The 15,556-nt window shown below is 49.7% G+C and overlaps 1 long non-coding RNA gene across 1 annotated transcript; it reads right to left on the bottom strand.

Moving 5' to 3' along the window:
* Nucleotides 1-654: 654 nt before the first annotated feature.
* LOC139042387 (uncharacterized) lies at nucleotides 655-13,783 on the bottom strand. Its single transcript, XR_011499084.1, has 3 exons — nucleotides 13,250-13,783; nucleotides 11,800-11,898; nucleotides 655-1,756 (listed from the first exon to the last, which is right to left on the bottom strand). It is a non-coding gene; the product is annotated as an uncharacterized lncRNA (long non-coding RNA).
* Between the last annotated feature and the right edge of the window lie 1,773 nt (nucleotides 13,784-15,556).

Below are 15,556 nucleotides of genomic sequence, written 5' to 3'. Positions count from 1 at the left end.
CCAGAGTGGAATCCTTTGAGAGGCAGGCCATCCCACAGTTACACAAGCTAGCCCCATCCTGAGCCATGGCAGGTATCACCAATCCGTTGTGATGTTGCCTCAGACGCAGTCTAACTCCAGGCAGACGCTATCAATCAACCAGAGTGGGCACTAGTGGGCTGGCCCTTGTCCTCTATACAGGATGAGATGATGGAAATCTAAGAAGAGATAAGCTTTCCTTTCTCGTTGACACAGTCAAGATGTAGTTACTGCACTGCGCAAGAAAGACAGAGACCCCGATGTGATGGTGTGCGTCATATCCAAGCTTGTCCTTGCAATAGCCACTTAGGTTTTGCATGGACATCCTTACCCACCAAGGGCAGTACAGGGCTTCCCAACTGGGGCCCTCAGGGACCTGCAAGGCCGGACACTGTGACGTGGCCTCTTCCTCAGCACCACACAACACCCCTCTCTGAACTTCCGTCTCAGGGGCCACACTGAGTGGGCTGCGGAGTCAGATCAGCCTGAGTTTAAATCCTGACTCCATCCTTTGCCAGTTGTGTGACCTTCACCTCTCTAGGCCTTGGTATCATCATGTGTAAAATGAGGGAAATAATCGTATTCAACTAATGGGGGAAGCATTAACTGAGTTAGTACTTTCACAGCCTTGCACATCGTTAGCTGTCAATAAATGATATTTATTATCATCATTAATATTCTTGTTATCTGTTAACAAGGAAAGAAGAAAGAAAGCTGCAAGACAGCTTCAGTGGGACGAAAATGCTATTGCCTGCTAAATAATGCAGAGTGTTTGCCCTTTCAGACTGTGAAGGTTTAGAAGGTTTATGCGATTTTGCATTTTTCTCCAACAGGGAGACAGAGCCAGGAGGGAGGGTGGCAGCAAGGGGCTGTAGCTCTAGCAAAAAAAAATACGCATTCAATAAATGGGAAAATTATTTAAATAAGCAATCCCGAGGAAAAAAATATGGAAGCCAATTTTATTCATAAAACAACTGATTTACAGCATTCTAGCTAAGAGCAGCTTTTAACTCAAGCCTCTGAGATCCTATTTATTATTCAGCAAAATATTCAAGATTAATAAAGGTATCTTTAATACTAATATAGCAGCAAGAGCTAATATATGTAAAATAATTATTATGAAAAGTATTATCAATATTTGGGGGGAATAATGTACATGCATAATGAATGAATTTTGCCCCTGGGTTTAGGCTTATATCTTGGCCTGATTTTGCATGGAGAAATTCTGCATTATAATGAAAGGCAAAATGATCACACATTATAACTGCGAGTTTTTTATCACTGCTTAGAAGGATCCTATAACTGTCACCTAAACAGGGAACATATATCTATCTTCCATATAAGCACACGTATTGTCAGATTTATCATTCTTCAGGTGGTGGAAAACACTCGAACACCCAACTCCTTTCAAAATGACGATTATCAACTCTAAGGAAGTAAATAAGAATTTTTTAATAGCCAAATATCAAAAAAATCTACAAAATTTTAGGCAAAGGAAGGGTGGCTTAGATTTATTTTTCAGCCTAGATATTCCTAAAGCTGCAATCCTCAAGTACGTCTCACACGGCACATACAAACTCAATCAAATAAAGAATTCTTTTCATCTTCATGAGCCGTTGAGGACCTTTCAAAATTTAACAGAAGCTGCTTCTCCACCTCCACCATCACTCCAAATTTCTGGAGTAAAAAATCAAATTCTGTTCAACGAACATATGGACATCCCTCTTTGCCACAAACCCTGTGAAAATACAAAGGAAAATTAGAGAGTGTTCCCTGCCTTCAAGAGCATAGGATCACAAAATAGAATATGAAGGGGCAGCTCAGTGATGAGCTGTCTAGTCTGTTTCTTTATGTTATAGGTAAGGAAACTGGGAGCTAAAGATGGCAAACTCATGCAAAGCTACCCTTCCTCCTAAAGTAGAGAAATTTCTCCCACTGCCCGCTACCCCTGTCCACCAAGTTCACCAGGGCAACCACTGAGGATGTGGCGTCCACCCATGATGACAACCATTTCCACGTACGATCTGCAGCTCCTCCACGGAGTTGGGCTGAGGTGTCCTGGGGACTAAGCTGAAGTTCCCCTTTGCCACCCTCAGGGCAGACCCCAATTTGAGTGACACGTCAACTGACCGTGACTCAGTACCTAGTCTGCACAAAGCATGATATTGGCTGCACTCTATTGAAATTTCAGTAGTGAAGGCTTGTACCTTAAATGATCCCTACGATGAGGCGGGCATGTTCAGCATCATCTAAAGAAAACAAAAGTTTCCAAACATTTGCCAGCTCTGGAATTTATGTATAAGAACTCATGTTTGAGAGGTTTTATTCTTTATGTTAAAGGACTACACTATAAATCTCAATAAGTACATAAATCAGACTTGACTCCAGCCCCCTGAGTGAGGCTGGGACCGATTTATGGCGAGGCAAGAGAGAAGAACAGTGTGTTTTATTTGTTTTACACCTGGCATTTACACATGGAGGAGCCTTGGGGGAGCTGGCCTGTACGGGCCAGGGAACAATCCACAAGGCTATAATAAATCCACCTGTGACTGGCGACTCACCTTGGGTTAAGAACTCGGACTCAAATAACCACAAAGGCATACTGTCTGGTAAAGATTCTTAATCCCGAGCAGGCACGGTGCTGGATTAGAAGTCCAGTGTGACAAACGCCATGTCTTGCCTAGCTCCAAACACTGTTAATTATTATTATTAATAGACAGTCCTTTGTGAACATTTCCCTTCTTTGTTACTGGGAAATTCAAGACCAATATGAAACATTTTAAGGGACATCTTATGAACTTTGAAATTATCAAAATTTGCCTTCAAGAGTCCCAAGTCATTAAAGGCCTCTCAGTGAATCTTGTCTCTGGGATAACATTTATTACACAAATATTAATGAACATCTACTACGCAGCTGGTTCATCCTGTTGTGGAGTTTACTATCTAGTGGGGGAGAGAGAAAACAAAAGAATAAGACAACAGATAAGAATAATTGCTACAGAGACAAATAAAGTCGAGAGTGATGGGGCTGCTTTAGGAGACAGGACGGTCAGTGAATGTCTCCTTCATAAGTGCACACTTAATTAGAGACCTGAATGAAGGGAAGGAAAGAGCCACACAGATAACAGAGGTGAGAATGTCCAGACAGTGCAAAGGGTGGAGGCAGGGCAAGATTGACAACTTCAGGAAACCCCAGGGAGACTAGGGTGGCTAGAGTGGGATGAGTGAAAGAGAGAGAGTAATATGAGATGAGCTCAGAAAGGTCACTGGGGGCCAGACCCATGGAAGGATTGGGGTTTTAACTCTGAGTGAGATGGGAAACTTAAGAAAATTTGACCAGAGGAGTGGTGAGATGCGATCTATGCTTTGAAAGTACGGCTCTCTTATCGGAGGACAGAGTGTTGGGAGGTGAGGCTAGAAGCCAGGAGACCATTTAGCATACTACTGCAATAGTCCAAGCCAGAGGTTCAGGCAATGGGTGACAAATTACCTTACTCTACTGTAATCTCTGCTTGCACCTCATGCATCTTTCTCACTAAACTTTGAACTCATTTTAAGAAAGACAAAAGCACAGTTAAACCTAGAGTGTGCCAGGTCTGGATAATTTGGGAAAAGAGCAGTTTCTAAAAACTAAATCTTAAGTCCAGAGGACATAGCAAGTCCTTTTCCTCTTGAGACTCATTAAGGATACCGCAGTTTTACTTGTTACAGGATTTCACTCAGATCAGGATGCATCCTAGGATGATAGCATTCTTTCCGATGATTTACCTAAGACCAATTTGTCGCCAGTAGTTTCAGGTCCTGGGGAAAGTGTGCTCTAAACCTGTTTACCAATGTGTCGAGAAAATAGTACTAAAGCACTCATTGACTTAATTAAAGCCAAACGAGGCTTCATGGGAAGAAAGGCCAGAAACAACACCGAGGAGAGAGGGGCGGCCGCCGCTCTGCCGCATCCTCCCCTAGCAAATTGGTTTCTAGTCAGGTGAGTGGATGGGGAAAAACACTTCCGAGTGATTAGTAAGAGAGGAAGGTTGTGGGGGCCGCATCGTCAAGACAGTGAAGAATGGGGCCAAATGGGAGGGAATGGACAAATTAATGATTAAGGAAGGTTTTTTTTCTTCTAGGTGTCGTGTCCAGCCTGGCCTCCCAGATTTGAGCAATCTTTCACTGTCAAGAAAGGCTGGGAGATGGATTCAATTAAGATTAGCAGAGTCGGAAAAATGGCATGGGTTAGTTTTGATTAGAAATGCCTTCTCTCTCATCTCTTGGTGGCGGTGGCCTGAACACAGGCGGAGCTGAGCTCTATCAGGTCACGCGGAAGGCGAGGCAGGCTTCCGAAGCAGGGTTTGTGGACAGACGCTGGGGTGGCGAGGTGGCATCTTCCTGTTATTTTCTTCTGAGATCTCTTCTATTTGTCCTTCTTGTGGATAATTTTCTTCTAATTAGTTGCTTCTTCCAAAGGAACATGAGGGAGGTGGGGAAACTGAAATGTGGGTGTCAGTGGTGGGTACCATTTCTTGAAGCAAATGAACGTAATTGGAGGTCTCATTAATTCCGAGGCGATGCTCAGCTGCCCTCTCTGATCATCAGAAGGCCGGTGGAACTCTCCTGGAGATTCGAGCATGTCTGAAACAAAGAGGGGCAGGCAGCCCCTGCCTCTGCTGGCAGAGACCCTTCACAAGGCTTGAGGGCTCGGGGTGAAGAGACGGGAGGGAAGAAATCACTCTCGCCTCGTCCCACTGCCACCAAGAAACCAAAATGCACCGGTGCTGTTGATCTCGACCCCGCAGATCTTCGCGTAAAGGACCAGCCAGGAAATGCTTAAAATAAATGTGGCTTGCAATTTCCCGCTGCCTCTAAATTCGTATTCAGACCCGGTTGCTGGATAAGTTTAATGAAAGTGGTACTTTCCACGAGGTCCCTGGTGGCATTAGTTCACATTACAAAATCATTATACATAATTTGACACTATTGTGCACCGTTAGCTTAGAAAAAGAGCTTGTTCCACAGCTCTGGGGACAGAGGTCCCTCCAGATAAGGTTGGGCTTATGAGAGAAGGAGAGAGGCGAGAAGCGCTCCCTCTGGTTAGTAATGAGGACTTTGATGTTCGAAGCAGCTACTCCCTGCATGCTCATCAAGACAAGATATTTAGTCGAAGGAAAAAAAATAGCCAAGTTACTCTCTTAAAAAGCAGCTGTGGACTCTGCCCTGAGCTCTACTCCTCTTTTAAGCAAATATTTAATCTGCATTTTAAAGGCCTCTCCCAATGCCATCAACCCCCAACTGAGTTTTTGTTCTGAAAGCTCCTGCTCCTGGTGACTTGGCAAAGCTCATCACACACTGTCGCACCCCGTTCCATGCAGCACGCGGGGTGGGCCCTCATCCGAGCCGGGCAGGGGAAGCCTGACCAGTTGTTAGAGGTTAAAATACTTCCCTGCCAGTAGGAGAACGGTCCCAGGCCCTGCGTGTCTGTGCCCGCTGCTGGACCTCCTAACCCCTTCACCAGGGCCTCCAGACGCCCTCGTGACCCCACAACTAAAGGGTTGATGTCGGCACTCAGGGGACACACAGGCTGTTATGGACTGAATTCTGTCCCCCCCAAATTCATATCTTGATGTCCTTGTTTCCAGTGTGCCTATATTTGGAGATAAGGCCATTTAGGGAAGCAATTGAGGTTAGATGAGGTCAGAAGGGTGGGGCTGTAATCTGATAGGGCTGGTGTCCTTGTCAGAAGAGGAAGAGACACTGGACATCGCTCTCCATGCGCACACAGAGAGGCCATCGAGGACACAGTGAGAAGGCAGCATCTACACATAGAGGAGAAAGGTCTCCCTGCCAGCACCTTGATCTTGGACTTCCAGGCTCCAGAACCGTGAGAAATGAATTTCTGCTGAAGCCCCCCAGCGTGTGGTATTTTGTTCTGGCAGCCCAAGATGACTAGCACACAGACTCTTCTGATGGGTTGGTTCCCGTGCCTCATACTGTTTTTATTATCACCTGCCAGCATCCTTTCCTATATTAGTCTCCCACTTCCCTCTAGCTAACTTCCAGAGGTGCCTGGTTCAGAACCCAGACTCATTCACACCCATCTGCCAGTGTGAATTTTCGGTCCCAGGCACCATCTTGATTCCTCTCCCTTCCTTGAACGCGCTGGCCAGTCGGTTGGCCACCCAGCCCCCTGGAGCCCACTTCCTCGTGGTGTTGAGAACCTGTCTCTTCTCTCTACCTGCGCAGATGCCCCTTGCTCAGAGAGCAACGTCTCTCACCCCGACTACTCTGGTAGCCTTCCTGCTCCAGGCTTTCTCCATCCCACCCAGTCACCTCTCTGCAGTTGATGTGACTTTTCTAAAACTCTGAGCACTTCACTGCCCTGCTTGGAACTCTTCAGTGGCTCTGCCTCTCCATCGCCCTCAGAGAGACTCTGATAGTGCACGCAGGTCCCGCAGGGTCCAGCTGCAACCTTCCAGCTTTTGCACATGGTTTTCCTTGCCCAAGCCCTTCCCCTGGCCAGCTCTTATCCAGCCTCCCAGTGAGGGAATTACTTGCACAAGTCTGGTAGGTTGTCACTCTGACATCCTTGAACTCTTCCAGAGATGGGGAACTCAGCTCCTCGTGTGGACTCTCATCTCATTGGGACAGCTCCTCTGTCGGCAAGTCCATCTTATGACCAATCTGAAATCACCTCCCCATCAATTCTCCTCACTGGTCCTTCTTCCTCCTTCCTCCCTCCCTCCCACTCCTTGTCCCCTAACTCCTTCTCCAGCCTTTCAGATTTCAGCTCTATGGCGGCTGAGACAACGTTCCTCTTATTCACTGCTGAACTCCAGTCCCTACAGTGCCTGACACGTAGGAGGTGCCAATAAATATGTATTGAATAAATGAAGGAATATTTAAAATAGAATGCTAAGGCTAGAAGAGACTTGGGGAGTATCAAGTTCAACTTCCTCATTTTACAACTGAACCAACCAGGGCTCCGCCAAGGAAAGGGAATGACCCAAGGTCACAGGCAAGAGAGTGGCCAAGCCAGGCTAGAATCGATACATCTGGAAGGACTTCCAAAGGACTAGGAGCAGACAGCCAACTCCAGTCCGTCTTCAGATCACGTGGGTAGGAAGCTGATAGGTCCTTTTCCCAAAGGCATCATGGGATCATGCGGACTTAAGCAAGTACCCATGCCTGGTCCCACCGCCTTTTATTTGAGGGAGTAGAATGCAAGATTGATGAGATTTTAAACAGTGTCGTGTTCTGGGCATTCATAACTTGGACTGCAGTGCAGGAAATCCTGCTTGTCTCACAGAGGGAGACAAATGTGCTCTGGAAAATTCCCGGAGGGAAGGAGGGCTTCACGGGGAATCTCCATCTACTCAGGCAAGTCCGGCCTAAATCAGACAAGAGAAAGGGGGTCCAGGTGGTTCCTTACATTCCAGAAGTTTCCTGGGGACGAGTCAGTGAGGAGGAACGGGCAGGTGGGGAAGGAGCAGCTGGAATGACAGGAGAGGCTCAGACTCACCCATCCCAGTGGAGAATGGCTTCCTCCCAAAATGTCTCCCCTCCCTTCCCCTGAAGCCCCCACCCACCAACAAGCAGGGAAAGGCTGCTTTCAGAGGCTCAGAGAAAATTTCTCACCGCCACCAAGAGACAGGGAAGGATGGGGTTCCAGAGACTCAGAAAGGGCAAGTGAGACTCTGAGAGACGGGTGGACCGAGAGAACCGAAGCGACCCAAGCAAAGGGGAGAAAGTGAGACAGAATCTCAGAGAGAGAAGGAAAAGTTCATTCTAAGAGAACCTCGACAAAGGGAAAGACAACACAGACATACATATTATTTCTCTCTCTTCCTCTTTTCCTTCCTTTTATCCTCTCTTTCCTCTCTCGAGTCAGAGACCAGAACTCATAGGCTCCCGGGTGAGTCCTTTGCAGGAATGGTTAAGTCACAGAAATAACGCACAAGAATCATGATGCTCATGACTGGGGACATTGACGGAGAGCTGTGACCCACCCCTCGCTCCCAGCTCCCAGTGGAGTGCCTCACTTAACCCCCATGCCCAGGCCCTGGCGCAGGATGAGCCCTCTCACAGGTGAGACAGCGGGGTTCAGAGACATTGTCGTCTGCCCGGGGTCTCCCAGCCAGCCCTGTGTGGAGCTGGGATCTGCCGGGAGGTCCCATCCCGGGTCCCCAGGCCCCTCCTGCTAGGCCTCGCCGGAACTGGGAGCTGTGGCCTTGGGAACCCCCGTCCTCTCTCTGTGGTTCACCTCCCACCGGCATTTGCAGCTTACAGTGCCTTTCCTCATCCACAGCCTGTCGATTCCCACAGTAAGTTTTGAGGCCTGCATTTTGCAGACCCAAAGGACCCTGTTACTGACTAGTGTCGACCTCAAAAGGGTTTCAAGCTGTCCCCATGCCAGGTGATCTGGTAGGTTCTACAGTTTCTTCTGAGCTCCCTGTCAGCCGAGGAGAGGGAGCAGGTTGCCCTGGGGAACCTTGGGGGTGGGGGGGGGGGGGGAGAGAGACCAAAGGCCTGGAGTGCCAGCTCCAAACTTGGATAAAGTCTCCTTTCTAACCTGAAACGTTCATGGCGCTTTTGCATTCTATTACAGAATATATCCGTTTCTGAGAAAAGAGAAAAAGAGGGTTTTTAATGGCTTGCCTTGGAATAAAACAGATAGATGATCCCAAAAGATGGCTCATGTGTGTCCCCTGGCTTTATCCCAAGGCAGAGAGGGGCCTCGTGTGAGAAACTCAGAACTAGTCCAGGTCTCACCTCACCCCTACCACGTGTCAGCTGAGAAGACTGAGGCCCGGAGAGGTAAAGTGATTTGCCCAAGGATGCACAGCAGGACAGAGTCTAGGACCCACATCTGCTGAAGCCTAAGCCAGGATCTCTACACTACATTGACAAAATGGTTGGGAGCAAGGCAGTCGAGTCGGCGATGCTGAGTGAGGGTCCCAGGATGGCCGCGGGGTAGCACAACTTCCAGGACAGGGACTCACGATGAAAATGACCTATTTGGCACGTCCTGGGGTCAGGCAGGGTCTGCACGCCATCCACATCATCCCTGTTCGCACTTCGGTCTCCCTATTATTAATTCTTATAAAACGGGCATGAGAATCGTGTCGACTCCGTGGATGTGACGTTAACTGAGTTGCCGCAGCGGCCTGGCAAGTTTCAATGCTGCCGTCAGCTTTCCTTAAGAAAAAGGACTCCCCTGCTTTCCTCGTGGTTCCTTTCCGAGGCAGGCCATGCTGGGGAAGCTTTCCAGAATGCCTTTATAGCTGTAATAATGTCAGCCTGCCTGCACGGGTCCGTGTAAGGCTTAACTAAGTTAACGCCTGTATTGCACCTAGAACGGGGCTTGGTACAGTGAGCGCCCGGTAAGAGCTGCCTCTTTCATGTCGACAGCTATGGATGGGCATGTGCGCCTGTTGGCCCTTTATTCAATGAGCATTCACATACCTAGAACGGGGCTTGGTACAGTGAGCGCCCGGTAAGAGCTGCCTCTTTCATGTCGACAGCTATGGATGGGCATGTGCGCCTGTTGGCCCTTTATTCAATGAGCATTCACATACCTAGAACGGGGCTTGGTACAGTGAGCGCCCGGTAAGAGCTGCCTCTTTCATGTCGACAGCTATGGATGGGCATGTGCGCCTGTTGGCCCTTTATTCAATGAGCATTCACATACCTAGAACGGGGCTTGGTACAGTGAGCGCCCGGTAAGAGCTGCCTCTTTCATGTCGACAGCTATGGATGGGCATGTGCGCCTGTTGGCCCTTTATTCAATGAGCATTCACATACCTAGAACGGGGCTTGGTACAGTGAGCGCCCGGTAAGAGCTGCCTCTTTCATGTCGACAGCTATGGATGGGCATGTGCGCCTGTTGGCCCTTTATTCAATGAACATTCACATACCTAGAACGGGGCTTGGTACAGTGAGCGCCCGGTAAGAGCTGCCTCTTTCATGTCGACAGCTATGGATGGACATGTGCGCCTGTTGGCCCTTTATTCAATGAGCATTCACATACCTACGGAGAACTTTTACTTCCTTATGTAAAGACTTATCCCTCCAGGTTTCACTTCGTGAAGCGCTATGTGGGTCGTTGCTGCAAGAATCTCTTTTTGGAACGGAGGAACAAGCATTCTGGGAAGATGACATCAGGAGATCAGTTTTTTCTGGTGTCACAGGGGAGAAACTTCTTTAATCCAGCCCTCGCTGACTTTTCCCCTCCTGGACCAGCTCAAACCCACTCTCCTTGCAGGCGTAGAAAAGGCAGGCTCCCAGAGCCCTCTGGCTCCATTCAAAATCCCCTTTTCAGAGCTTTGGCAGTTTTATGGCCTTTAATGACCCCCTATTGTACCCTGATTGCCAATCAGGGCACACGTAATGACCACGCAGCATCACTTAGCCCTTATTCCGATGACAATGGCCAGAGCGGCCGGCTCACTGTTTTGACATGAGCAGGGTCACAGGGAAAGTTTTTGGGTGATTTAAGGAGGCCAAACCAGCCAGCGCCCTCGACGACTCAGTTGCTGGGACTTGGACAAAAGAATGAACTCTGAACTTTTCCTTTGACGGATGGAGGTCATTAAAACCGTGGTGGGGGCCCCTTCAAAGGCAGGTGTAGGCCAGGCTGTCTCTCAAAGCGCCTAATAAAGAGAGAACAGGCGATTGTGTGGGATTCAGAGAAGGGGAACTTCTGAGAGATTCGCTCAAGTGGTTCAAAGGAGTCAGTGAGCCGCTCCGGCCGACTGACAGGGGCCAGAGGCTCCGCGACACCCCCCACCACCCAGTGAATGGGCGGCTGCCCCAATTGTTCCCAAACAGGGGCCACCACAATAAATGCTCGGGGTCCTTTCATGGGTTCCCTGGGCTCCGGGGTCTTAGACCAGCAAGAGAACCTAGAGAAAGCTGAGCCACCAACTCCCATTTTAAATTCCATCCATTTTGAAAAAGTGCTGAGGGACCTCCAGGCAGCTTAAAATATTAAAGGTTTCTTTTAAACATCTGGAAGATAACATCTAATTACTAGATAGGACTCTAAGTTATTAACGCGTAATCAGAGCTAATCCCATCCGGCACAAACAAACAGCAAACAAAAGCACGCCCCCTGGAAGTGTCATCTTTGCAGAACAGAGAAGAGCCCCCAACATCGCTTCCAGACAACACCGCCCCCCAACCCCGATTCCCACCACAGCACGACCAGCTGGGACCACATGCTGCCCCTGGGCAGCAGATTCAGAAATGTCGACCTCCTGGCAATAAGAAGGACAAGTCAGCTAAATAGATTGACTGCAAATGACTTGAGTCATGGAAGTTCAACCATGAAGGGAAATGAAAGCTCCGGGAATTTCACCTCCCACTTCTATTTTTTTCAAAGGTGTTTTTACTTTTGGCAAAAGGGTCAAGAATTTTGATCCCTGAGGTCTGAGCAGGAATATAAATGGATTTGGATAAGGTGGAAGCTGGGTCTTGGGGGGGGCGGTGTGCTGAATGCATCATTAGGACCACTCGCCTGGCGCATTACACACACAGGCACGCAGGACACCGACTTCGACCCTCTCCTCCAGGGCGATGGTGGTTCAGGGTAACGCGGTCAGTTGAGAGGGAGGCATGGGACTACCGCAAAGCCCAGAGGAAGCAGCTGGAGAGCCAAATAAATGAAGGTCCGCCTCCCTAAAGTGCACCCACAGGCAGAGCCGCATCCTTTGCATTGTCCAAGGACAAACCCTTGCGAGTTCTCCAGCAGTTGGTGGTGCCAGCGAGACTGAAGGAATAGAGATGACTCACCCGCCTGGAGGAGGTGCCGGAAGCTCCTCGCTACTGGAAGTCCCCTTGAACCCTTCCATTCCTCCTTCTCCAACAACGAAAGGAGAAGCGTTGGCCTCACTGAGTCACAGAAAGAAAACACTAAAGAACCACGAAAAATAATAAGGACTTCCCTCCCTCCAGATCCCCGGGAAAATGGGGTTCTAGTGGGTCACTGTGGAGTGACAAACACCTTCTGAGTATCTACAAGCGGTGTCCTGGATGTCAGGGTTATGTGGGAACAAGACAGACACAGCCCCCATCTTAATTGGAAGATGGAAATTAAGCAGATAGCGACTCAAATAGTGACTGTTTTGAGAGCTGCTACAAAGGAAAAAAGAGGGCAATCTAAGAACCTAAAACAGAGAGATGTGCCCCAGTCTGGAGGGCTGGGAAAGACCGAGTGGTAGCCTGGGCTGGGATGCTGGGACGGATGCCAGTGTGAGCAGAGGTGGTTCAGTGGAGGCAGCAGCATGTGCAAAGGCCCCATGACAAGAGGGAGGCAGTGGCTTGAACTCACACAGTAAGGACCAGCTTAGAGTAGCAGAGAACTTCTGTCCCAGCTGCCTCAGTTTCTCCTCACAGTGTAAACATCAGGGTCCGAACAGAGGGTGCACCCCCCATGGCTGGGAATGCAGGGACAAGCTACCATGGGCTGGTGGATTTCACCAGAGTCAAGTTAAAGAAGGTGGTGGGAATGGGGAGGAGGGGGAGAGTCGGGGGTTGGGGGGGAGGAGGGGGAGAGGAGAAGGGGAAGACTAGAGAAGTAAATTGGGTTTTTCGGTTGTTTGTTCAACCCTGACAGAGGTTAGGGCAGAAATATCTAGAAATATCTGGAAGGTGGCGATCTATCCACCTCCTGGGCCTGCTACATCTGCCCTAAGGCAAAACACTCACCGGCAGCTTCTGGGATGAGTTCAGTCCACCTCAGGCTATGGAGGGAAGAGCATTGTCACCAGACATGGGCCTCATGTTACTCAGCTTAGGGATGACCTGCAAGTCTTGCTTCTAACCATCTACTGCTAAACAATTTTATTAACTAAAAGGTGATGGGGCGGGCCCAGTGGCATAGTAGTTAAGTTCACACACTCCACCTCGGCAGCCCAGGTTCATGCGTTCAGATCGCAGGTGCAGACCTACACAGCGCTCATCCAGCCATGCTGTGGCGGCATCCCGCATGGAAAATAGAGGAAGATTGGCAGATGTTAGCTCAGTGACAATCTTCCTCAAGGAAAAGGAGGAGGATTGGCAACAGATGTTAGCTCAGGGCCAATCCTCTTCACACACGAAAAAAGGTGAAAGTAAAACCTGCTAACTTGACTGCTATTGATAACTAATGTTTTCGCACCCCTTACATCAGATCAGGGATGGCGCCGCAAACTTTAGCCTCATTCACTCCTCGTGAAACAGGAGGTGCATGTTATTATCATACCTGTTTTATAGATGGGACGACTGAGGCTCAAGGCAGCTATTCGCGCAAGGTCACACCACTTATAAAAGCGGATCCGTAATTTATGCTCAGGTCGTCTGGCTCCAGAATCCTTTCCTCTGACCGTTCTCCCAGGAGAAAGGAGATAAAGAGATTCCACTCCTTCCCCATCACACTGACCTCTGTTGTTCATTTGGATCAAGATGGAGAGATGCCGTTTACCAGAGACACTGCAAGGGTGGGGTGCGCCTCTGAGCCCCGTGGGGTGTGGGCAGCTTCCAGGTGGGGCGGTGGAAGGACCGCTGTGTCCACGGCTCAGGGTGGCCCTGCTTTCTTTACAGGAAGCATCTCGGTTGAATATGCAAGAGTGTTTAATTGCAGGGGCTCATGCAACTTGTTTATCTTCCTTCAACACTGCCAGGGTGGCTCTCGTTTGTTATCTGGGGTGTGAAATGGAGGCTGACAACAATTAATACCTCCTCCCAGGCAGCTCGGCGCGCTCTGACGGGAAGCTGTGTACTTCCGAGCAGGCCGCCGAGGAGGTGGCGGCCCAGCCGTCACTCAGGATCCGAGGAGGGGAGAGTGACAGCGCCAGCTGACGGCCCCTCCCGCGGCCTCCTGAGAGGCCGCGTGATAAAGCGTCCTGCTCTGTGCTGTAATCAACTTGCTATACAAGCATTACCTCCTAATGAGCGCCGTGTTTAAACAAGTGTATAGAACACATCTGTCCGGGCCTGGAGACTCGCGGCTGTGTGACCAATTTCAGCATCTGAAAGTTAAATTAATGGTAAAGGGTTTAATTGTGAGTAAACAATACCGCATTAAGGAGCAGTAAACACAGCAGTGGGGACCCACCGACCGCTTCTGCCATCACAGATGCGGCTGCCTCCGTGTGACGGGTAATAGTCTCCCCCCACCAGACTTTCTGACGGTGTCTGGAAGCCCATTTGTCATCTAAATGGTCCGTCCCCTTCTCAAACATAATTTTGGCCCACAGTCCATTCACGGACCCTGCAGGGTCTGTGCTCTCTGGAAGGAAGGCACAACAGTTCAAAGTTGCAGCTTCTGCACTGAGGCACAGAGTGGGGTGGGTGGGGACAGACACCCCTATATCCAGGCAACCGGAGTCCATCCATAGGAGTGAATCTGCCTTAAACTCCAGGCTCCAACGGCAATGATTCCAAACCTGGTTTTAAAGCACCCTAGGGTGTCTGCAAGAACAAAGGATGCCTCAAAAGCAAATTAAGTTCCCTTTAATTAAAGATCATAACATACGCCACAGAACATTCCGTCACGGTGGGGGAAGGAAGAGGCTGTCACATAAAATAAATAGGCTCCACAACTCAAAAAAATTAAGAATTACACAGCCAGGGCTCTGCACCTTCCTGATGTGTTAACGGCTATCCTCATTGCCACCGTGGAAACTAAGCTTGGCCGAGCGGACAGTTTCTCCCCACAGGTGAACTTCAGAGCGAAGCCCCTGGCCTCTGGAGGGAGAAGGGCCCAGTTCAGGTCTTCCGTCTTTCTCTCCATCACCTGCAACTCCATCCCCAGGGACCAGGTCCTGGGAGCGGGTGTTTGCAGAGATCACAAGAGCACAGGACAAGGCTCTCCTGCGAGGGGCCTGGCATCTCGCTGCACCTTTAACTGTCCCCACCTGGGAAGGCCTGCGGCAGGGGACTCAGCCACTGAGAAGTTTCCTCTCATTTGTCCTCCCCGCCACCTGGGCAAGGGAGTGTGCCGTGAGCCCAGCCCCCATCGGCAGAACCCTGATTTGGCTGAGTTGGGGTCTGCCAGGGCCGAAGCCTCAGCCACGGGCAGAGGAGCCCGCGCCCACTCTCAGGGTGCATTTCCCAGGACGCCCCGGACAGGGTGCTGAGGATGGCCAAGATCAAGTATCAGGGGCACCAGGCTTCTCCATGGCTTCCTTTCATGTAGAAGTATGTAGTTTCAAAGACAAAAGAGTCTCGCGGTTGCACACCCAGACCCCAGGGTCAGAGTCAGTCCTGGCTGTGCCGTTTCCACGTCTTGAAGCCTCGATTTTCTCTTCCCTGAAGTGGGGGGTAACAACTGGGCCATTGAGAGGGCTCAGTCCACCTGTACATGTCAAGGGCTTCAAACAGTACGTGGCACAGAGTAAATGCTCAATAAACATCTGAAGCTCCTGTGGTGGGGGTGTGACTCGTACCCCTTTTAACAAGACCCAATCGAGCCGACTTGCAGGAACAGCTGGAGGAACAGCAGGGTCACGGTGGGGTCCGGCTCACCCCGAGGCCCCGGTTGCTGAGCTGGCAGGCCCGTGTGTGTGCT

This window comes from Equus asinus, chromosome 28 (assembly GCF_041296235.1).
Source record: "Equus asinus isolate D_3611 breed Donkey chromosome 28, EquAss-T2T_v2, whole genome shotgun sequence".
Lineage (NCBI taxonomy): Eukaryota > Metazoa > Chordata > Mammalia > Perissodactyla > Equidae > Equus > Equus asinus.
Note: the sequence above shows the minus strand (reverse complement) of the source record. Positions and strands in the feature narration are given on the sequence as shown.